Genomic DNA, 24,776 nt, shown 5'->3' on the forward strand with positions numbered 1-24,776 from the left:
TCCTGTGGGACTTCCAGATACAGACTGACAGAATGGTAATGGCGAACCAACCAGACATTGTGGTGGTGGATAAAGAGCAGAGGAAAGCCGTAGTGGTGGAAGTGGCAATACCAAGCGATGGCAACATCAGGAAAAATGAACATGAGAAACTAGAGAAATACCAAGGGCTCAGAGAAGAACTGGAGAAGGCTTGGAAGGTGAAGGCCACAGTGGTACCTGTGGTGATCCGAGCACTGGGGGCTGTGACCCCCAAACTGGAGGAGTGGCTACAACAGATCCCTGGAAAAACATCCGAAATCTCAGTCCAGAAAAGTGCAGTCCTAGGAACAGCAAGGATACTGCGCAGAACCCTCAAGCTCCCTGGCCTCTGGTAGAGGACCCGAGCTTGGAAAGTGGAGGAGACCACCCGTGGAGGGTGAGAATAGAGTGTGTATATATAGTACACAATCCTCATACACTTCCAATCTGCCTGTGGGCCTGGATTACACATCACTTCTCCACCTGGTGCATGAATGTGCAATTGCAGGTCATTTCTTAAAAAAGGTTTAGGGGCCGTTAACAAGGCAGCCACGCATTAAGTATATCACAATGGGGGGTCATGACTAGTGTAGGGGGGCTTGGTGGAATGATACCTAAGTCATGCTAATGTCATGACAAGATCAGTGTGAAATCCTGCAGCAACAAGGCAACGAAAATTTGCCGCTCCATCTGTAGTTTTTGAGCCCATGGCAAACCACCTGCCGAGGTGTCTTACCAGAATAAATGATAACTTCACTGCATAGAAATTATGGAGCAATCTGAGTGTCCCTTCATCTTTAAAGGAGACTGATTATACTTTTCATTCTAAAGAATATTGGACTTCAATGTCTCAGTAAGGTCTCTGTAAATTTTCATTCCATAAAACCCTTTAGATTGTCCGAGTGTGGTTTTCACTCCCCATCGGTAAACGATGTGTTTTCTGGGTGTGTCGCGAGCGAAGCTGCTCGCCACACCTCTGTGCGGAAGCGCATACCTTTTTTGTTGTTGTTTTTTTAAATTGGCTTCATGGATACGACCCACTGCATGGTTAAGATACAATAGGTGGCAGTAGTGCGACATTTAGAATGCAATCCAATGCAATCCTGCACAGAAGAAGATCCACTACAGGACTGCACGACAATAGCCAGCTGGTCGGGTAGCGTAGTAGAACCGTACGCCTACGATCCTGAATCTGACCCTGAAGCTGAAGAGGAGGCTGTCAAAGTCACCAAATTTCGGCTGATGAAATGTGTCTGTCATTGGTAATGTAGCATTTACTTTAATTTATTTGATTTATGTAAATTGCAAACCACCTAGCGTTTGCTAATGCTTATGCTAAATGGCATCTGCAGCTTGAATATTCACAACACAACTTACCTGGAAAACTGTTGTTAATAGGCAACACTACTTTAGCTTACATTATACAAATAAATAAAAGTTTGAGAGCATAGCTGAAATAATATAAATACATTCTACAGTGTTTTTGTCTTACTTGTGCTGCTGCTCTGACAATTTCATTCAAAAAATGTGCATTAATTTTCAGCGCAATCACTGCATGACCTACCTGGGAACAAAAAGCATTGGTTCAAATTATATATTGACCTGACTATACTGCTTTTAATTATGTTTTTTGATCAATCTTGATAAATGGGACAGTAATATGTCTCTGTATCTCAAGTTGTTACATGTATCTAGTCTACAGAGGCTAGTGAGCTGGTGCTGGGGGTTCCTGGGTTGAAGAATTTGAGTTGCCATCTCTTCATGCTTAGGTTGTAGATGAAGGCAGAGTTTCCTAATGAAACACACTAAAACACTCATGTATGATGGATGTACAGATGGAGCGGTTCATTTTCGCTGATTTCAGACGACTGTCAGTCACCTTTCTGACGCTGATCACACACTTATCACACCCTCATCAGCCGACTGTCAGCAGCCCCCCTCCTTGGTCTGTCTGGGGAAGGTGTTAAAAATGTTAATGAGGCCACCCCCATTTTAGCACCAAAGACGCAATTCCAGGGTAAAACCAAAAGGTGGAGCTTTAGTATCTGACCTGTAGAGTTAGAGTCAAACAGCAAGTATAGGCACAGTTCTGAGAACAGAACATAGATCTGATAATGTCAGTTCTACACTGTTTGCTAGGGCATACAGACAAACAGACAGACAGACAATAAGTCTGTCTAAACAGTCAACTAAAAAGTTGAGAAAACTTGAAAAGTTGACTTCATTTCAGAATTGAATGTTGTACTAACTTTTTTTTAATCATAGATAACGCTCACGCTGCCACAGCTGCCAAACTACCTTCTGGAGGTTTATCAGTTACTGACTGTATTAGGTTGAGTTGGACTTCACAAATGAACTTAATAAATTCTCATTCTATATATTATTCTTATTCACTTGAATGTAGTGTGTGTCAGTCTGCCTGCTTCAGGAGCTGTTTTAAATTAAAAAAAGAACATTTCAATGTTCTAATCAAGCTTAGATGAACATAACAATAGAGAGCCTCTTTTCAGACAGAACGACCAATCCACAGCACCAGTTAAACTGGTTTCACACCACCCCCTTCTCCCCAAAGCACGAAAGCAGAGTCCTGCAGTGCTGTTACCTGATGTAACCGGATACATTTGTGAACTACTTCATCCATCCATCACTTATAAGAGCCTAGTGGTTAAAGCACACAACTTCTCACGCACAGTTTTTAATTAAACTGTTTTTGTTAGTTGGTGGTTTAAAATAAGAAACTTTTATATCCTAAAGCCATAGACTTAACACTTTCTTTTTAACAAGTTTTATTTACAGATTTTATAAACGTCCAGTTCATTTGACCATTTTCTAAACCAAGTTGTCTGAAAGTTGGGTCACTACATTCTTTTAGAGCAGAAATGTTTCTCAAGGAGCTTCTATATTATATGTCCTTCATGGGGGACATGGTCTTCACACCTTCTCACAGTCCTTTGTTCAACTGATGAGCCAGTTCTTTACAGGTGTGAAGTGAAGCCTATTGTAAATAGAGGATAGTGCTCAACTTTACTCAGACTGAAGGTTCCTGCACTTTTGGTAATGTTTCTGCTTTAAGAAAAGTCTGTAAGTTAACTTGAAAATGATTGAGCAGTCACAATCAGCCGATTGCAGTGACATATGGCAGTAAAAGGTGACTGAAATGACACGGAACTGAAAGAATATCAGCTGGCATAACTCATAACACATATGTATGCAGATCTCTGTATTTTGTGTCACTTGAATTTGTGTGGTAAACGAAAGACACCAGAGGCAAGTTTACACCAGGAGTCTCTAGCTGGGAGCTTCTGTGCCTTAACCACCAGGCTGTTGGTCCTCTGAGGCAGACGTACTGTATAGACAGTAACTTTCATACAGCATTATGTTAACAGAGCCTTGATTTGAGCGGAACCTTTAAAGTTATGGATCCATGAAGAATTTTCTTTTTAAGCACTTTACAAATATATCTGGTTTTTATGGCTCAGGTGAAGTTGTGTTGAAGTTGAGTCATGTCAACTCTTTCAGTCTGGTGTCCTTCTTGGGGGAGGGTTCATCACACCTACTCACTTTTGTGTCTTTTGTTCACGTAACGAGCCAGTTCTTTGCAAGTGTGAAGTGAAGCCAAACTGGAGGATGGTATTGAACTTCCCTCAGACTGAGGCAGCATTTGGTCTTTGTCAGTTGTCAAAAAATGACAGTAAATTTAGAGCTAAACATTACAATACAGTAATACATACAATACAGTATAATTAAAACAAATAAAATGTCCATGTGGATGTTGACTGAATGTTTGACTAAAGGGCATTGTATTCATAACAGCTGTAATTTTCTACTCGCTTAGACATAAATAACTTTAAGTTCAGTTATAAACTACGCTCATTTCTGTTTTATATATATATACACTCTATTCTCACCCTCCGCGGGTGGTCTCATCCACTTTCCAAGCTCGGGTCCTCTACCAGAGGCCAGGGAGCTTGAGGGTTCTGCGCAGTATCCTTGCTGTTCCTAGGACTGCACTTTTCTGGACTGAGATTTCGGATGTTTTTCCAGGGATCTGTCGTAGCCACTCCTCCAGTTTGGGGGTCACAGCCCCTAGTGCTCCGATCACCACAGGCACCACTGTGGCCTTCACCTTCCAAGCCTTCTCCAGTTCTTCTCTGAGCCCTTGGTATTTCTCTAGTTTCTCATGTTCCTTTTTCCTGATGTTGCCATCGCTTGGTATTGCCACATCCACCACTACGGCTTTCCTCTGCTCTTTATCCACCACCACAATGTCTGGTTGGTTCGCCATTACCATTCTGTCAGTCTGGATCTGGAAGTCCCACAGGATTTTGGCTCGCTCGTTCTCTACCACCTTGGGAGGTGTTTCCCACTTTGACCTTGGGGTTTCCAGTCCATACTCCGCGCAGATGTTCCCGTATACTATGCCAGCCACTTGGTTATGGCGTTCCATGTATGCTTTGCCTGCCAGCATCTTACACCCTGCAGTTATGTGCTGGACCGTCTCTGGGGCCTCTTTGCACAGTCTACACCTTGGGTCTTGTCTGGTGTGGTAGATCTGGGCCTCTATGGCTCTGGTGCTCAGGGCCTGTTCCTGTGCGGCCAGGATGAGTGCCTCTGTGCTGTCCTTCAGCCCAGCCCTTTCAAGCCATTGGTAGGATTTGTTGAGATCAGCCACTTCAGTTATGTTCCGGTGGTACATCCCGTGCAAGGGCTTGTCCTCCCATGATGGTCCCTCTTCCAGCATCTCATCCTCTGTTCTCCACTGCCTGAGACATTCACTCAGCACGTCATCTGTCGGGGCCTTATCCTTGATGTACTTATAGATCTTGGATGTTTCATCCTGGATAGTGGCTCTCACGCTCACTAGTCCTCGGCCTCCTTCCTTGCGGCTAGCATACAGTCTCAGGGTGCTGGATTTGGGGTGGAACCCTCCATGCATGGTGAGGAGCTTTCGTGTCTTAACATCTGTGGTCTGTATCTCTTCCTTTGGCCACCTTATTATTCCCGCAGGGTATCTGATCACTGGCAGAGCGTAGCTGTTTATTGCCCGGGATTTGTTCTTGCCATTGAGCTGGCTTCTTAGGACTTGCCTTACTCGTTGGAGGTATTTGGCTGTTGCCGCATTCCTTGTTGCCTGTTCAAGGTTGCCGTTTGCCTGTGGTATTCCAAGGTACTTGTAATTGTCCTCAATGTCTTCTATTGTTCCTTCTGGGAGTGAGACCCCTTCTGTGTGGATTACCTTGCCTCTCTTTGTCACCATCCTCCCACATTTCTCGAGCCCGAATGACATCCCGATGTCCGAGCTGTAGATCCTGGTGGTGTGGATCAGTGAGTCGATGTCTCGCTCACTCTTGGCGTACAGCTTGATGTCATCCATGTAGAGGAGGTGACTTATGGTGGCCCCGTTCCGGAGTCGGTATCCATAGCCAGTCTTGTTTATTATTTGGCTGAGGGGGTTCAGACCTATGCAGAACAGCAGTGGGGACAGTGCATCTCCTTGGTATATGCCACATTTGATGGATACTTGGGCAAGTGGCTTCCCATTGGCTTCAAGGGTGGTTTTCCACAACCTCATCGAGTTTGCAATGAAGGCCCTTAGAGTTCTGTTGATGTTGTACAGCTCCAAGCATTCAGTGATCCATGTGTGTGGCATTGAGTCATAGGCTTTCTTGTAGTCGATCCAGGCTGTGCACAGGTTGGTGTGTCGCATTCTGCAGTCTTGGGCGACTGTTCTGTCTACCAGGAGTTGGTGTTTGGCTCCTCTGGTATCCTTACCAATGCCCTTCTGTGCTTCGCTCATGTATTGACTCATGTGCCCACTTATCTTAGCTGCGATGATGCCTGACATGAGCTTCCATGTTGTGGAGAGACAGGTTATTGGCCGGTAGTTGGATGGGACTGTGCCCTTTGAGGGATCCTTCATTATCAGGATCGTTCGCCCTTCGGTTAGCCATTCAGGGTGAGTCCCATCCCTTAGCAGCTGGTTCATTTGTGCTGCCAGGCGCTTATGGATTGCAGTGAGCTTCTTTAGCCAGTAGGCGTGGATCATGTCAGGGCCAGGTGCTGTCCAGTTTTTCATACCTGAGACTCTATGTTGGATGTCTGCCACTGTGATAGTCACTGGATTCTGTTCAGGGAGGTTGCTGTGGTCTTCCCTCAGATCCACCAGCCACTGTGCATCACTGTTGTGTGATGCCTCCCTTTCCCATATACCCTTCCAGTACTGTTCAGTTTCCAGCCTTGGTGGGTCTGCTCTGTTGTTATTACCCTGCCATTGAGAGTACAAAGTACAAAAATATATATATATATATACATATATATATATATATATGCTTATATATTTAAGGCACTGTAGGTTTATGTACGTATGAGGAGACCTACATTAAGCTTGGGACTGATCAATCCAAGTGTAGATTTTCTCATGAGTTGTGAGGCCTGAGAGACATAGGGATACCGGTAAAAGCATTTTCTGTGATATGCATATGAAGTGTGCTGGCAATAGTGTATGAAGTTTAATCAAGTGTGTATTTGTGTATATACATATGTGAAGTTAAATGGCGTAATAGTTGCTTGATGCTGATTTAAATTTGAAGTAGGCTGGGTTGACAGCGGCTCCTCTACTCCTCCGGTGCAGAGGGAGTGTGTGTGTGTGAGGGAGAGAGGAAAAGAGAACAGGAGGGCGGGGGAGTGAGTGAGTGTGTGTGTGTGACTAGAGACAGATCCCCGCTCCTCATACGTGTGTTTTCAGATAGTTGGGGGGAGACGTTGGCTTGGTGCCAGGTGGCGACGAAGTTTTAATTTTTGTAGTAGTTTAATACTGTAACATTTTTGATTGTCCTATATTGTGTTCACTTTTCTTTGTACCTTTATAATCATTTTGACGTAATCTGAGTGTTTTAGTGCATTTTTTGTGACAACGTGTCCGCACTGTGGTTGGGAGTGGTCAAGCTGGTCACGGTGTGTAAAGACCGCGGCTGCTTTGTTTATTAAAATAATAAAAAAGGGGGGAGTTGAGGCGCGGTCTCTAAATTAGGTGTGGAGGCGTCAGCTGTGGGCCTCTTCTGTTGTCTACGCTCCCGAGAGAGAGTGTGTGTTTTCCTGCTCAGAGCACTAGGCTCAGTGTGTGTGTCGTACTGGTCAGGGCATTAGGCTCGGGTGTGTGTGTGTGTGTGTGAGTGTGCATTGGAGAACTATAGGCCAACTGTAATAAAACATTAGTTTTGTCACTATTATTATTGTCACGGACAGCATTTAAACTTTCAAAAAAAAATAAATAAATAAATCTTTTCCTGTTTGTTTGACAAATAATCATCACATATATCCCGTACCCATACATACACATACGTACCCATACATACATATATACCATATATAGGAACCATGGCTACACAAAAAGACACATCTCCAGTTGCAATATTGGGAAAAAAGTATCCCCTCCTAGTAGCGGAGATCCAGAAATATTCAAAAAAGTGGAATAAGAGAACACGTAAAGCCACGTCACCCTGGCCATCCGATGGAACATTCGACCGAGAGCAGTGTGCAGAGATGGGAGTGTTAATAAAAAATTACAAAATAAAAGATAAATCGGCCAAGCGCGCACAAAAATGAGAGCGAGAGACTGCAATGCTAAAACTATTTACCGACCAGGCCAAAATGTTGGGGGAGAAAACAGTGGAGCATGTGAAAAAGCAGCTTGAGCTAAAGAAAAAAGAGATGAAGAAGGGAGGGAAACCCCCTCCATACGCTGCACAGATGCCTGTTCGGGAAATAAGACTGTTGGGGGACTACTCGCTTAGATCTGGCAGATCAGGTAAAAGCATTTACCCGGTTGAGGAGTTAAAGGAAGGAAGGTCAAGGAAAGAGAGATAGAGCTAGATGACCTAGAGGAGCTGCCCGCCACATATGCAAAAGCAGCGCAGCTTGCAGGGAAAGACACTCGCCGCATTAGTGGATTGCATGATAAAGTAATGCAGGACATCAAACAATGGACAACCCTGAGACTGCGCTATCCAACCAGAATCCAGCCTGACAGCATTGTGGCAGTGCCAATAAAGGATGATGAGAGCCCACAAGCCTATGTTCACCTCACACGTAAAGAATGGATAAGACAAACAGGTGGGAAGCCTGATGAGGACATTTTCCATAGGCAGGCTCTGAGGAAGAGGATTGTTGACGGGCTGCCACTCCCGGCACAGAGTAAGCTGGGTGATGCAGTGGGACTCTACACCATGCCCTGGTGTATCCTGTGATACACAGGATCCTGTGATAGATGCTGTGACCAAAGTTCGCTCTGCTGTGCTCCGTCAGAAGCAGCAGGACAAGCAGGCAGTGAGAAAGCTGACCCAGCAGCAGCTTACAGAAGGGAAAAAGAAAATACAAGCTGTGGTCCAACACGCACCCCCACCCCCAGGGGCGGCCCCAGCGGCTGTCCAGCCACAAGTGATCTATGTCCAGCCAGACGGATGGAGAGGAGGCCCATCTAGGATGAGAGGGGGAGTTTCGGCTGGCAGAGGAAGAGGGATGGGGGATAGCCGTGGAATTAAGTGTTTTCATTGTAGTAAGATCGGACACATAAAACGCCAGTGCTTCTTATGGATGCGAGCCGTAAACAGCCAGAACCAACAGGGGGCGGCCCGGCAGACGGGACCCACCAGTCCATGGCGGGGTCCCCCTGCTGGCTACTAGGGATGCCCTGAGGATCAGGGGAATCCGGGAGGGAAGTGTCAGTTGCCATTAACATCTGTTTCAAGCCCTGATGAAGAGCCTTTGGTGCCGGTACAGGTAGTTGGTAAACCTATTAACATGATGGCTGATTCCGGAGCTGCTTACACTTGTGTTAGCAACGCTGATGCTGATCACCTCCCAAGATCTGGACAGTATGTACGGATCGTTGGATTCTCAGGGACAAAGCAACTGATTCCCCGGTCGAGCCCGGTTCCTCTACAGTTCCAGGGAAGAACAGTGGAACTGCCAGTATTAATATCGGACCAGACTCCTGTAAATTTACTTGGACGAGACGCCCTGTGTAAACTAGGCTGCACTATCTTATGCACGCCGGATGGAGTGATTGTGGACGCTGTACACCATCAGATGACTATGAGAAAAGATGAAGAAATGGTGTATTGGCTCGGAAATATAGATGAGACATTCATGAACTCTGCTGAAATGTGGATGGACTTCATCCGAGCCAACATGCCAGAAGCTTCTCGCCCTGCGTGCCCTCCTCACTGCACACTCCAGTATTTCAAAACAGAATCTGAAGCGCAACCAGATGACTGGATCAAAAAGCAGCCAGGAAAAATCCCGATCCAGTCTGCGTCTATCATCTTAGGGAGGCATGGAGCTGCGATGACAGTAGAGAAAGGGGATTATTTAGATCAAGAGTTTAGAATAAAAAATAGCATGCCCCACGTTACACTTCTAGTGAATCCGGAGTATGAGCCTAAACATTTAGGTCAAATGATTGTGCAATCTAAACAAGCAAAGTTTAGACCTACAGAAAACAAGAACATTTGGGTGAGTGAGGATGAGTTGTTTCTAAAAATAGCTATTTCAGCTGAGGGTTGGGCGTCCCCACACTGTCATCAACATTCTGAGTTACAGAAGGAAATGGTGGAGCGAGTACCAGAAAAACTCTGGTCTAAACACGACACTGATGTAGGCTTAATCAAGTCTGCACAGCCAGTGGAGGTGCACCTAAAACCTGGTTGTAGGCCTCCATGGAAATCACAATATCCGCTTCAGCCTGAAGCAGAGGCTGGAATTCAGCCAACCATTCAAGGTCTGTTGGATGCGGGTGTGCTTGTGGAGGAGCCGCACCCTAGCAGCAACACACCTATATTTCCCATTAAAAAAGCGGATAAGGAAAGGTTTAGGCTAGTGCATGACCTTAGAGCTTTAAATGAAGTAGTTGAAGATTATCCAGCTGAAGTCCCGAATCCACATACGTTATTGTCCAATGTTCCACCTGATGCAAAGTGGTTTACAGTGGTTGATTTGTGTTCAGCATTTTTCAGCGTGCCAGTAAGTGAATACAGCAGACATCTTTTTGCATTCACATATAGGGGACGATCCTACACATACACTAGATTGCCACAAGGGTTCAAACACAGTCCACATCTATTCAACAAAGTTTTAAAGGAAGATATGGATGATTTGGCCGAAAAGCTAAAAAGCACTGTCATCCAATACGTTGATGACATAATCCTCTGCGCACCTGATTTGGAAATGTGCCATGAGGACTCTATCACTCTGTTAACCCTGTTAGCCGAGAGGTCATAAAGCATCACTAAAAAAGCTGCAGTACTGTAGGGATCGCGTGGAGTATTTGGGGAGAGTGATTGCAGAGGGGACCAGAGCCGTGTCTCCTGATCAGCTGAAAGCTGTGTCCCAAGCACCCAAACCGACCACAGTCCGAGAGATGTTGACATTTTTAGGGCTGACAGGTTACAGCGCTGAGTGGATTGATGGTTATTCCACAGTTGTGCAGCCTTTAAGAGACATGGTAAAAGCTAAAGGAGCGGGCAATTTGCGAGTGCCGCTGTCATGGACCCCAGAGGGTCACATGGCATTTGAGACAGTTAAAGGGCCCATATCATGCAAAATCCACTTTTTAGACATTTTGGAGCGTCCCTATGACTCTATGGGTCACATATACACACACTGAGCACGGTAGAAATGCATTTCCTGCTTTTTTCACATTTTGAAAACGTAAATTTTCTCATCCAATGAAAACAGCCACGACCTACTCTGAGGCCGTGTCCCAGTTGTCGTCACACTGGTTGAAAGTTCTCCTTGCAAATCCTGAACCACCACCCCCACAATGATCCCGAACCAAAACTGGACTTCCGCCATTTCCCCCCTCTCACTCACTGTGAACAGACCAGCACGGCAGCGCCCAAGTCCTCCCATAGAAATAGTTCGGTTCTTGGGTGTTCTAACCAACACCAAAGTCTATTCACTTTACCAAGGGATCAACAAGTGAGGATTTGTGGGTCACTTTTATTTTTAACGGACCGGTGCCAGAAACACTGCCTCAGCATTTATACGTATGTGCATTTCAAACGAGGGTGCGTCCAATGCTGGATTTGTTTCACGGCTCCTGTTGGAAAAAAAGGACCTATTCCTAAAGTCCGTCATCCACTCACTGAAGTAAGTACATGCTTGATATTTATAATGTTTTAAAATGTTAGTTTGTCCGTTTAAAATGTAGTAACCTATGTGTGAGTCAAGTTACTAGCTAGCTATGCTAACGGCTACAGCCATTGACCGAGCCTTTGTCCCCTTCAAATGTGCTCATGTGGGCTCCTGCAGCCACACACCTGTGTGGAGAAAAGCTAATGATTAACGGCATCGAGCGGCTACAGACAGGGAGCGGTGGGTCTAGCGTCTGTCCTTTTACTGTAATCACATACACCTGCGGGGAACAGCTGATCTTTATCGCCCTTCCAGCGGCGACAGACAGGAAGCGGTGGATCTAGCTCGCTGTAGTAAGTTTGTGCTTGATACTTGTGATATCTAAATATGTTAGTTGGGTCTGTTTAAAATGCAGTAACCCACATGTGAGACAAGCTAATCGCTAGCGTCGCTAACGGCTACAGTGAGTCAACTGAGCCTTTGTCCCTTTCAAATGTGCTACTCTGAGTTGGTGCAACCACACACCTGTGTGGGGAACAGCTAATAGCGATGGGCCTTCGATCGGCGACAGGCAGGAAGCGGTGGATCGAGCTTTTGTCCTGTTGACGTGCTGCCGCTCCTGTTTGTGTGTTGCGTTAGCCGTTAGCATGTCTTTAGGCCTTTGCACTTTAGAGCTACAGCTGGTCGATCGCTACAAAAAGAACCTGCAGATGAACGCGGTGTGTTTGTTATTACCCCGTCCTGTGTCAGAGCCTAAATCAACTTGTGATTTGGGGTTATGTCATTGTTCTATCAAATTCTAACATGATTAGTTGGAATGATTACTGTGTTGTGTTTCAAGCTTAGTTGCTAATTAGTCACATCTCTACAATACCTGCTGCTTATCTGGTCAGTTACCTATAGCTTGTACCATAGCCATTATATTTGTAGGACCAATACAATTTACAGTAAATGTAACAGTCTTTTCTATACTGTAGGAGGGCAAATCCCAGTTGCCCACATGCAAGGAGGCTGTCAAACAGAGAAATCACTGCAGACTGTTGGTACACAGACATCTGCTGCCCAGCTCAGGAGTGAAGGTATGTAAGTTTGTATGTACCAACAGTAAGATAGGTAATAGAAGATTTTAATTGGTATATGCTGTTTAGATTTTATATTTGAATTGTAACAACTGTTTATCTGTTGTTTTAGCACAGACAGGCCTGTCCTCTTGTTTGGTTTAATTTCTTGTCTGGTATTGTGTGTTCTTACATTAGAGAAGGTTTTGACCTACATAATAATTAACATTTCACTAATCTACAATTCTGATTGCACTACCTTTTGTTTTGATGAGGTGATGGTGAGGACAGCCACAGCTTCCATCTGGTAGAGGACTGCTTCCGCTCAGTCTTCCAAATAGTGATGAGAACAAGGATCACCACATCTCCCTGTTTACCCTACTTTCATGCATTTCGTCTGCAAGGCCCTGCAAAAGCTTCTCCTTCGTCCTCAAACCCCCAGACTTCTTAATTAACTCAGTAACCTATACATTGCACATTGGAGTGTGAAGGTAACAGTTTGTTCTAGCTTTGGAGTAGTGGTGTATTTTTTTGGTTTACAATAAAGTTGGCTTTAACTATTATGTATTTCACTGAACTCTGTTTCTGAAGGGAAAACACTTTTATTTAGGAAATCATAGTATTGAAATTACATGTTTTTCTCTTTCTAATATGGTAAGCTATAAAGTTGAAGCGGCCATAAATAAAACGCATATAAATTATATATAAATAAAGTTAATAAAATTCTTAATGAGTGTTGCACTCACAAAAAACACATTTTTACTCAAACGGTAAAGGAGTTATTCTACAGGTGGTTTACATCAATCATACTATGAGTGTTTTAGTGTTTTATCCATCAGGAAACTGCCTTCATCTACAACCCAAGCGTGAAGAGATGGCAACTCAGATTCTTCACCCCAGGAATCCTCAGCACCAGCCCACTAGCTTCTGTAGACTAGATACCTGTAACAACTTCAGATACAGAGACATATTACTGTCAGATTTAACAAGAATGACAAAAAACATAATTAAAAGCAGTAAAAATACGTTAGGTCAATATATAATTTGAACCAATGCTTTTTGTTCCCAGGTAGGTCATGCAGTGATTGCTCTAAATATTAATGCACATTTTTTAAATAAAATTGTCAGAGCAGCAGCACAAGTAAGACAAAAACAGTGAAATGTGTAAATGTAAAATGTATTTATATTATTTCAGCTATGCTCTCAAACTTATTTATTTGTATAATGTAAGCTAAAGTAGTGTTTTCTATTAACGAGAGTTTTCCAGGTAAGTCGTGTTGTGAATATTGAAGCTGCACACGCCATTTAGCATTCGCATTAGCAACCGCTAGTCGCTTTGCATAAATCAATTAAATTGAAGTAAATGCGACATTACCAATGAGACACATTTTGCATCAGCCGAAATGTGGTGACTTCAACAGCCTCCTCTTCAGCTTCAGGGTCAGATTCGGGATCGTAGACGTATGGTTCCACTACGCTAAGAACCAGCTGACTAATGTCGTGCAGTTCTGTAGTGGGTCGTCTTCTTCTGTGGAGGATTGCGGTGGATTGCATTCTCAATGTCGCACTACTGCCACCTATTGTATCGTAACCGTGCGGTGGCTCGTATCCATGGAGCCAATTTAAAAAAAAAACAACAACAAAAAAAGGTATGCGCTTCCGCACAGAGGTGTGGTGAGCAGCTTCGCTTGCGACACGCCCAGAAAACACAGCGTTTGCTGATGGGGAGTGAGAACCACACATTGACAGGGGCAGTGTGGACGATCTAAAGGGTTTTATGGGATGAAAATTTACAGAGACCTTACTGAGACATTAAAGTCTAATATTTTTTAGAATGAAAAGCATGATATGACTCCTTTAAGATGTTGCTGCAGCAGGCTCCGGCCTTGGCTCTCCCAGACTATGAGAAAACATTTTTGTTGTATGTTTCTTGTCGACAGGAGCATGCGTGTGGTGTGTTGGCACAGAGGACTGGAGTTGGAACACATGCTCAGCCCATAGCGTATTATTCTATGTCTCTGACCCCTGTGGAGCTGGGTCTGCCAACCTGTTATCGGCACCTAGCTGCTGCTCATTTGATGTATGGGAAAGCCTCAGCTTTGAGCATGGGCTATCCCATTGAAATTTTGTCTCACCACAAGCTTGTCAATTTGATTGAAAGAGGCAAATTTGTGCTAACTGCACCACGCCTCAGTGATTATCACAGACTCCTATGATGAAGCAATGATGAAGCCAGCAGCTCTGGCCATCATTAAGTGTACAGCTCATAAACGAGATGATTCACTAATCACACAAGGGAATGCAGCTGCAGACAAAGCAGCGAAGACTGCAGCTAATGCTGAAGCTACAGCTCTTCTAGTAGTTCATGCAACTGATAATGAAGATCAAATAACATCTAAAGACTTGTGTTTATTACAAGAAGAAGTGTCTGATGCTGAACGGCAGCTCTGGGTTGAGAGAGGGGCTGCAAGAGGAGCAGATGGATTGTGGAGAAATCACGAGGGACTACTAATAGCCCCTAGTGGACTTTTGTCACTGCTAATACATGAAGCTCATGGTTTGAGCCACGAGTCCAGAGGTGAAGTAGTAAGGCGGATCAAAGAGTGGAACTTCTGGGCTCCCAAGCTTTATCAGTATGTCGACGAGACGCTAAGCAGATGTGAAACCTGCCTTAAATGTAACATCAGGCGGGGAACGGTGCCCCCAGCGGGACACCTGCCAATTCCTGATGGTCCGTTCAAACATTTAACCTTAGACTTTGTAGATATGATACGGCCAGTGCAAGGTAAACGCTACCTCCTGGTTGTAATTGATCGATTTAGCCGATGGGTGGAGGCCACACCTTCAAAACATAAAACAGCTGACACAGTGGCAAAATTTTTGTGCCGAGATGTTATTCCAAGATTTGGCATTCCTTTAAAAATCAGTTCAGATAACGGAAAAGAATTTGTAGACAAAACAGTGAAATGTGTTTTGCAGAAACTAGGAATAAAGCAGAGGTATGGCAGTGTTTACTGTCCCACCTCTCAGTCGGACGTTGAGAGGTGCAATGGGATTCTGAAAAACAAACTGCTGAAGATCTGTATGTCTACCGGTCTGAACTGGATAGATGCTTTACCGCTTGCTCTCATGGCTTGCAGAGCAAGTGCTCACCGAACACTAAAACTAACACCGCATGAGGCTTTGCTTGGTCGACCAATGCCTGTGCCAGCCTATCGAGCCGTAAAAGGTCCATCGCTGGACATTTTGACAAATGACATGAAATCTTATGTGAAACAAATGACTAATATACACAGGAGTATTTCCTCCCGTGTCGTTTCGTTACAGGCAACGGAGGCGCAGGACGATCCGGAGCCTAAAGTGAAGCCAGGTGACCTGGTGTACGTCAAGGTGTTCAGGAGAAAGTGGGACCACGCCCGACGAGAAGGTCCCTATACGGTGGTCCGAGCAACATCAAGAGCAGTACAAGTTGAAGGCTCTCCTACCTGGTATCATTTAAACCACTGTGTTAAAGTACCAGAGGGGGAAACAGGGTCAGTGACCAAAAAAGAGGAGGATGAGTGGTCCGGAGAAGAAAAAGACAGTGATCCTGGTCCTCCTGCTGCTGGTGGGGACACTTGGGGTGTTGCAATAATGCCTCAGACCACCCGTGTCCTCCGAAGCAGGGGAGCAGTTAAGACTTAGGAGAGATGCAAACGGGTCAGTAGGGGCCAAGAGTAGCCTAGGCAGACGTAGAGGGCCTGTAGGGAAAGAATGTCCTAGGGTTAATGTGTGGACCTCTAATGACCCTGGGTGGAGTTATGGTGTGTGGACCACTTGGAGTGCCCAGATGTCAATCATAGAGTGGGACTCGAGTGCAGACACAATGACCATTTATGTGTCTGTGGATCAGGAGTCCCAGGAGCGGTTGTGTGGGATAGAGTGGATGGGCCAGCGCATGTATGAGTTCCCTACTTCCTGGGGAAAAGACAGGTGTTCCATCAGAGTGAGAGAGGGAGAGATGGAGTCAGGAAAAGTATGGGACATTAGAGTAGGTTTTCGCAATAGGAAACCTGAGAGTCCTAGAGTCATCTGGTCTAAGAATAAAGGAGGGAGTGCACACCGTGAGGTTGCAGCCCTACAGCCCCCACCAGGAAACATCGTGGAGGATGAGGATGAGGTTCAGACTCAGCGGCCGGCCGGATCAGCAACCAAAGAGCTCGTTGTTGCTTCAGCGGGGGCTTCAATGCCGAACAGTGGTTCAGGCCTTTCAGGATGGATGCAGCAAGCTGTGTCAGGATGGACTGATGGGCTGATCACAAAATTACAAGGATTTTTGTCAGAACAAGATGAGGAGGAAGACAAGGAACAGGGTGAGAATACTCTAGTGGATGTGTGCCTGCAAAATAGCTGGTACAGATGGGTTCAGTTTGCGGGGTTGGCTAATGAAAATAAAGCTAAGCCTGATCTGTAGCCATAGATGGCAGGTCACGACCCTTAACTGCACAAAGCCGCACCTGAAGCCAGCTGTTCTAGTATCAGGAATGCTGAGACCGATACTCGTAGCAGGATGCCCCTATTTAGATCAAACCATCGCACTAGCTGACCATTTCTGGTGGTGTGGAGGTCAGCACCTCTACGCAGTCCTACCTGTGGGATGGGCTGGCAGGTGTGCTCGGGTGCAATTGGCACAAGAGATAATTACATTTAAGGGAGAAGAAAAAGACAAGAATGTCAGCAGCAGAAATAAGCGAAGTTATCAACCAGATCCCAGAGTTTACATCGATGCCATTGGACAACCCCGGGGGATCCCAAATGAGTTCAAAGCTAGGAACGAGATTGCCTCGGGATTCGAATCTATTCTACCTTGGATCACGACCCCTAAGAACACCGAGTGGGTGAACTACATTTATTTTTCGTTGCAGAGATTCATTAATTACACAGGCGATGCGTTAGGGGCTCTGGGAGAACAGGTGGGTGCAACAAGTGCAGTAGCGTGGCAGAATAGGCAAGCACTAGACTGGATCTTAGCAGAGAAGGGAGGGGTGTGTGCTCTCATAGGTGATGTGTGTTGTACTCATATTCCAGGACATACAGCACCGGATGGAGCCTTCACTGAGGCAATGAAGAGACTGAGAACGCTGAGTTGAGGTAAAAGAGGCGGCTGGCAGTGGGTCGGACTTGAGCTGGACAAATTGGCTGGAAAATATGGCTGGGGGCTGGAAACAGGGGCTGATTAAATTGGGGGTAATGATTACTGTAGGAGTAGTTGTCCTAGGACTCATCTTCTGTTGTTGCATTCCGTGCTTGAGATCGTTAGCGCTTAGAGCAGTGACCAAGCAGACGATGCAGATGGCAGTTATTAAACAGAGAGTGAAGAGCAGTCAGAGTAGCATAGGTAGTGAGGGAGGTGACCTCTTTCCAATTCCTGACTAGATCCATATCGGGCCCGAGGACGGGGAGGACGAGGAGGCGGATGAGGACGGTGCCACCCCATCAGCGTGAGGGCGGAGAGGAAGACTGGAGACGGCCTGATATGCACCACATCTATCTATGCACATATAATCCACATACAGTTAAAGGCACACGTCTATTCTGTAAAATGCCACAGATTATCCACATTGTTCATGTATTCACATTGTTCATGTACTGCATTAATGTTCTTGTAACCAGAAAAATGACAAATGTATGCTGTGGTGTGTAGTATTGTTTGCCACTATATATCTGAATTAATCTGACACAATGTAGCAGAAGTTTGTACCACATGATGTGTGTTTTTTGTGTTGTTTTAAGGTGGGGGACCGGATTCACCTGAAAAGGCAGTCCTCTAAACTAATTTGGGCGTGAGGTAAAACAGGTTTAAATTGCGTAGGTTTACTAATAGAGTTAATTAGGTTAATTGGCCTTAGCTTTAATGGACATTTATCTGTCCATTGAGGGGGAAGTTTGTAGTAAAATTGATCATTGCTTATGAGAGAAGTACAGAGAGTAGATGGGTTTGTGTGTCCTCAGTGACTGGGGTTGAACTGGGTTCGCAGAATCTGTGTTCTCAGAATCTGTTGCGTAAACTGTTTATCCGAGCTGTTCCTAAGGAAATATTCAAAATGTCACGCCGACCTGGGAAAGGAACTGGGAGGTTGATGGTGGGCCAGATGCATCCGGGAGCCGGACAGATAACACGGCCCAGCGCCAGGACTTTCCGAGCAGCCGAGAAAAACATCTACACGTCCTTATTTGGACGTGTGGAAAGATTTTAGGTGGTGGTTAAAAGCAGGCCTTTACAGGCTGGGGTTTTCAGAGCGCTTCGCAGAGGGTCCGCTGGTAGCACACAGCTGACCTTTTCCGACCTCTCAGTTCTCTCTGCAGAGGAACAAGCAGGTGAATTCGGTCTCTGCCTCTCTTGCTATTACTCTTTTGTAATCATTACAGTGGCAGCGGTTCAAAGTGACTAGGGTTTTTACTGCAGTACCGCCGCGTCGCCACGGCGCAGCGAGTGCGTCGCTGACTAAAGATTTTTAATCCTGCAGCCGGCTGGAAAAAATCAGGACGCTAGTCTCGTTTTAGCCACCAGGTGGCGCAGCGTTGATTAGAAGCCTCCAAAGCACTACAGCGTAACTGAAGTCCGACTGTTCATTTCTACCTGTAACACACATATATTACACCAGACCTATTTTACTATTAAGTCTTTACTATTAAGTATCTGTTGTGTGCTAAAACATGGGGAGTGTGAAGGGCAACAACTTGTTGATGGCTTAGTTATTTTCTGTTCACTGCGAAGTTATAATCGTTCTGTGTGGTTTAAAACAGGCAGCGCCACAGCAGCAACACATTCTTGTTTTCATTCTCCTTAGCTTTTTCGTGTCTTTAAATAGAAGGCGTCTCTTAAAAATATGTACACACCCACCGCTCTAACATCCAATACAACACATTGACTTCACATAATACCATGATTATTCGTCGCGGTTTAATTAATATAATTTGAATGCGCAAGTAAAGACGTAGAGCGCAGTCCATCTGCGACTACAGCCGCTTATTTAGGTTTTAAACTTCCACAACTTGTTAATGAATGTTTTCCAATAGTCGTAGATTTTACGTAAATAACCGTAATAATCATAGGAATTTGTTTTACAGCAGTTGTCGGTCGTAATTTTGACAGGACGCCAGAAATCAGCAGATCAACAGCGACGCATTACAGCAACATGTTTGTTCCTACGCGTTTACTCTGTGTCTGCAGAACTGCAGTTTGACTTGTTTTGACTGTGCGTGTCATTGTAACTGAGTGGCTGAGAGACTTATTCGACCCGTGTACGTTTCAACATTTTCATTTCCCATCCGTCCATCCAGCCACTTTCACCGGCGTTTTCGTTTCTCTTTCGTTGAGCTGCAAACGGATTTTAATCAAAGCACCGCCTTACAAACCAATAAAACAGGCAAAAATATTTGTTTTTTACAAAAAGACATGGAATTGGAGTTAATATGTTTTATTGTTTAGAGACAAACGGAAAACAAAAAGTCGTTCTCTCGTTACCTCTGCATATAATTTGGTGGAGACATCAACCTCTTACACAAACACGTGACGTGTTTCGGAGTCATGTGTCCAGACAGAGAGTGACCAATACACAAATGTATGGATGTGCAAATGCGGGCTACGAGAGGAACGGGGCAGTGGTGCACGAGATGTAGCGAGAATTTGTTTTGACTGTGCATCTCATTGTAACTGAATGAGTGGCTGATGTGACTTATTCGGCCCGTGTACGTTTCAAAACTTTGATTTCCCATCCGTCTATCTATCCTGAATAAAAGCACCGCATTACAAACCAATAAACTGAACAAAAATATTTTTTAACAAAAACACACGGACTTGAATTTTAAGCTGTTTTTTTCGTTTAGAGAAAAACGAAAAACAAAAAACCTCTGCTTTTAATTTTTAATCGAAGCTCATCCGTGGACGGGTCGCGGGGCAGCAGTCGTAGCAGAGAGCTCCAGACTGCCGCTCGAATGAAACACGAGATCGAATAATATGTGATGTGTTTCGTACTCAGATGACTTGGATCTGAGTTCGACCAAGCTTTTGCTTGTCTCATGTTTGCTCACAGTCGCAAAGGAAATCTACACACCCCTCCCCCTCCTTCGTAGAGGCGCATAGACATGCTAATGTGTTGCTGCTACTCGATCAGCAGGTGAGAAATACTTCAGCTTCAGGACAAAGCTCCGTGGGAGACTGGGCAGCATCGGGCGGCGTGATCAGCTGCAGGTCTAAGACTCATTAATGCAGCAAGTAGTTTGTTCTACATACGTTTACTCTGCAAAAATAAACACATGTATTTATCGTAGCTTTCTGATCTAAGTTATTTGTAGCACTTCGACATTCGTTTAAAATATGCAGTGCTTTTTAAAATGAAAATACTAATATTATTATTTATTACCTTTATTGTAAACACAGTATTAATTGCACAATTTGGACTGGCGAAGATTTGCGCTTCTTTCATAATAATCATGGATAATCAAGGAAGAAACTGCAGTTCATATTTATTATTCAGGGACGGTTTAATAAAGATTCAGTGTGGTTTTTAACTGAACTGTCAGCCAAGGTACGTGCATTATCAAATGAATGCGCCTGTCAGCGGGGAAGACATCAACTCTATTCAGTCGCTCTTCCGTCGCTGTTGCCGTCTCCTCCCCAGTTCACACGCCTTAACACTAGGACTACTGGGTTTTCTAAATATACCAGTTCCTACTACAAGGTGTTCCTACGAAGTTAACCAGCTGTTTATTTCGTTATTATATACATCTGTACCACATAAAGTCATTGCAGAGCTACAGCCATGTTCCCACAAAGTTAACCAGCTGTTTATTTAGTTATTCCCTCTTTCACGTCCGTCTGTTGAATGAAAGTGGGCGTGGCCATCCACGTCCCAGAGCGGTGACACTGGGGGATGGGAAACGCTCATCAACACGCAGGACAAAGATCTGCGTTTCTCTGCTGCTACAGCCTCGGCTGCGTTGGGTTGTTAGTGTACCTTTCACCTGTACCATATGAAATGTGTTCCTACGAAGTTGCTCAGCCGCTTTCAGAATCAGAATCTTTTTTATTCCCCATGCAGGTTTGAACAGGGCAAACATTATTTTTATTTACAAAAATAAATTAATACGTTTACAGATTGACCGGTGATGCCGCACGGGTTGCTCTCAGTTAAAACAGCTGTTTGAAGCAGGGAAAAGCGAGTTAGCTGTCCTTGTCGATGCCTTGACAATGTTTTATCATCGGCTAGATCTCTGAGCCCCGACTTTTATGTCTTCTTTGGATTAAAAAACAAATGTTGAATGTTCTCAAATAATATAATATTGCCGCCCTCCGCGGCTCCCAGTGTTTGTTTTTTTCATTTAAAACGTGGGTGTTACCGGTGGCAGACCTCTGGTCTAGATCATCCTTATTCACTTTTTTAAATTGTAGTAGTGTAACCTTAGTTAGTATTCCTTTTTATTTTTTTTATTTTATGTTTGGGAAACGTGACATTTCAGCTACTGTGATTTTATTTGTCATCAACATTAGTTCCTACCTGTCCTTGTTGACGGGGGACAGGAAAAAGGTGGCGCGTTGGATAAGAGCGGCGTAAAGAAAAAAGTGTACATGTGCCGTACTGTCTTGCCGTGTGGTGCATTAAAGAAGCATTCCACGTAAAGAAAATTGCCCGTACCAACAGCAAGAAATCAGGGTTACAGTAGCTTGTCTGCCATAAATCGATTGCTGCACGCGGGAGGGCGCACCGTTCAGCTTCCTATTTTCGGTTTTAAACTGCCATAATTTGCCATAATTTACTTACGTTCATAACTTCATACTATAACGCGACCAGCGGTTCATGGTCTTGGAGATTCATGCACTAAGTAATACAACGTTGTCATCTCGTGATCACATGATGATGATGAGACGCTGTTTTTCCAATAATTAAAATAAAAAAAACTGCTTCCACCAAGACTCGAACCCCGGACAAAAAAAAAACGTTGTGACCATGCACGTTAACCACTAGGCCACCAAAGACCTGATCATTGGTTGTTCTACAAGAGGCTATATGACGGAAGCAACTACGATGTTTTAGGACCAAAAGTGGGAGTCAATCGCCACCTACAGGCCAGAAGGACGTAACACACTCCTCCCGCAGTACAAACCCGGCACTGACGCGGCAAATTTGAAACCCAAACACGGTGGGGGTAGACACTTTTACCGGCTGCCTCTGTATCTGATTGTGTTAATTTGTCATATAATAAACCTGTATGCTATTGATTTAAACTTCAAAGTTGTGTTCGTGTGAACTCTCTGCCGTGATTGAAGAAAAAGAGAATACACGACAGTAACAAGGTATAAATACAGGTCTTGTGTCCTCAGTCAGGAAACCACTGTACGAGTAAAAATTAAGCAAGATTGTGAACCACTTTAAGCTCAGCCTGTGTGTTATATGTCACTTTGTGTCAGATGTAGCTTGTTTGTTTTTTGTTATTGTTGGTTTTTAAGTCTAGATTAATTATAACTGTTATATAACTATTAATTATACTTAATTATGGAGATAGTAGATCTATGGATGTCCCACTGGAGTAAAAGGGATATGATTGATATAATAATATAATGCTATAAGCTTGTGATGACTCCTTCAGTGTCTGTGTGCAGCATGATAAACACACCACAGGTACGTTGCTCTGAACGAATGTGTCGTACAACTACCTGGCTGAAACAGAATCATTATAAGGTAATTGTGTGAATGTAATGTCTAACCATGCTGTGTTATGGGAAGATCAGAATGAGTGGAGACTTGTGTGTTTGAAAAAATCCAGTTAAAGTCTAAGCACCTGCCCAAGTTAGTCTAGGAACAAAGCAAAAGAAATGACTATTTAATTCTTACAGGCTCTGATTAACAGGCTGCAAACAATGGAAAACTGGGTGAGGATGCTCAACTTTGGGACCAGGTAAACTATAAAACAATTATTATATAGTCCGTGTCACTTATTTAGCAAAAGGTTAAAGCAGGAGAAGAGGAAGTTGGCAAGAAGGAAGAAGGTAGAGGAAGTTAAGAGCAGATGGAAATCTGTAAGATTTGTTTTGAGAAAGAAAATCTTGTGAAAGTGAACAATGGGGAGAAATTAGCAAGTAGGGGAGGAATCAGGGATCTGTAACCTGCTGTCTCTGTGTGAGGAGCTTTGATCCATCAAGGGGACGTCATCTCTACAGGAATCTGGGACCAACAAAAGCTGATGTTGACCAGCAGCAGAAGACCCACAGTGGGGGAGAAAGGACACTCTCTGACCTCTCTCTGACCTCCGTGCAGGACACAGACCAAGACTCTGACTAACTCCTCTTTTCAGGAAAAAAGGATTTTCTTCCAGTAGTGCTGTTTGTTGACTACAGGCACCAGAATCAGAACAAAGGTGTTGGTGACTGAGAGATGAAGAACAGCTGCTGACTCTTCAAAGGACTGAAGGTGATGGAAGTTTACACCAGCCCGTGTGAGAAAGGTCCATGAAAAAGAATGAAGGAGAAGACAACAGCGCTGACAGAGCGGTCAGAATCATAATGTGACTATTCTAATCAAGAAGAACCAGATCCAGTTCGATCCAGACCCAGGGATTTCATCAGAAACAGCTAAACCACAGAGACAGCAGAGGAGGACAGGTCAGAGCATAAAAAAGACATAGCAATGAACAGAGAAACACACATTGATTTCACATATCAATACTAAATTTCAACAGTAAATTTAGAATGAGTAGTTTTTATATCCAGACTATTAATTTATGCTCCACAGGTTTTTGAAAAGAAATCAGTAGGATTGAATTGAAATTTTAAAAGATTTTATAGGGAACGCATACGTGTCAGATTGATAAAAAAATAGATGAATAACCAAGTTTTTCTTTATTGCATTTTCATCCCTGAGTGATGATAATGTAATAATGATAATTATAAAACGGGATAGTAATTATGACCAGATACTGGTTAATGTGGATGTTTACTGAAACAGATAACATCTAAATAGATTTTACTTGAGTCTCTGAGCCAAGGTTCCATTGTTTGACACCTCAACACCACCTTGTTGGTCCTCACACTAAAGGGTTAATTAACTTTAGAACCACATGGAGCTGTTTTCACCCAAACAGTCCTGGCGGTTTATCAGTGATTACTAACTGAATGTGAATCTAGCGTATTCTTGTTATCTCTGACTCACGTTATTGGGATTTGCTATAACTTTACAGGGTTAATTTGTGTTATGTGGCCAGATTATTTCCTCCGGAAGGTTTACAAAATGATTGATGCTATTCTATTCTATTTTCCTAGAAATATTGGATTATTGGAGATGCCAAATTTACAAACAAAACATTTAATAGAATCACTAAGCGCTATCTTAATTAAAGTTTTTAGAAGGGTATTACGGTCCATGGATTTGCGATTTTACAACAATTTACATGGGATTAGTTTTTGTGACTATACATGACTTTTTGACTTGGACTTCTGACTGCAACACAGACTTGATTTTTATTTTGTTTCATTTATTTCACCTAATCATGCTCTGTGGAAGTCTCATTTAACAAACAGATGTTTCTTCC

The 24,776-nt window shown here is 44.0% G+C and overlaps 1 protein-coding gene and 1 long non-coding RNA gene across 9 annotated transcripts in view; one reads left to right on the forward strand and one right to left on the reverse strand.

Annotated features, from left to right (window-relative positions):
* The window catches only part of LOC114860635 (thyroid hormone receptor alpha), a 184,437-nt gene that overhangs the window by 113,780 nt on the left and 45,881 nt on the right, over nucleotides 1–24,776 (reverse strand). The gene's annotated exons all lie outside the window — the stretch shown is intronic.
* LOC129604439 (uncharacterized) lies at nucleotides 11,027–12,772 on the forward strand. The gene is made up of 3 exons (XR_008695290.1): nucleotides 11,027–11,166; nucleotides 12,129–12,230; nucleotides 12,485–12,772. It is a non-coding gene; the product is annotated as an uncharacterized LOC129604439 (long non-coding RNA).

This window comes from Betta splendens, chromosome 8, assembly GCF_900634795.4.
Source record: "Betta splendens chromosome 8, fBetSpl5.4, whole genome shotgun sequence".
Lineage (NCBI taxonomy): Eukaryota > Metazoa > Chordata > Actinopteri > Anabantiformes > Osphronemidae > Betta > Betta splendens.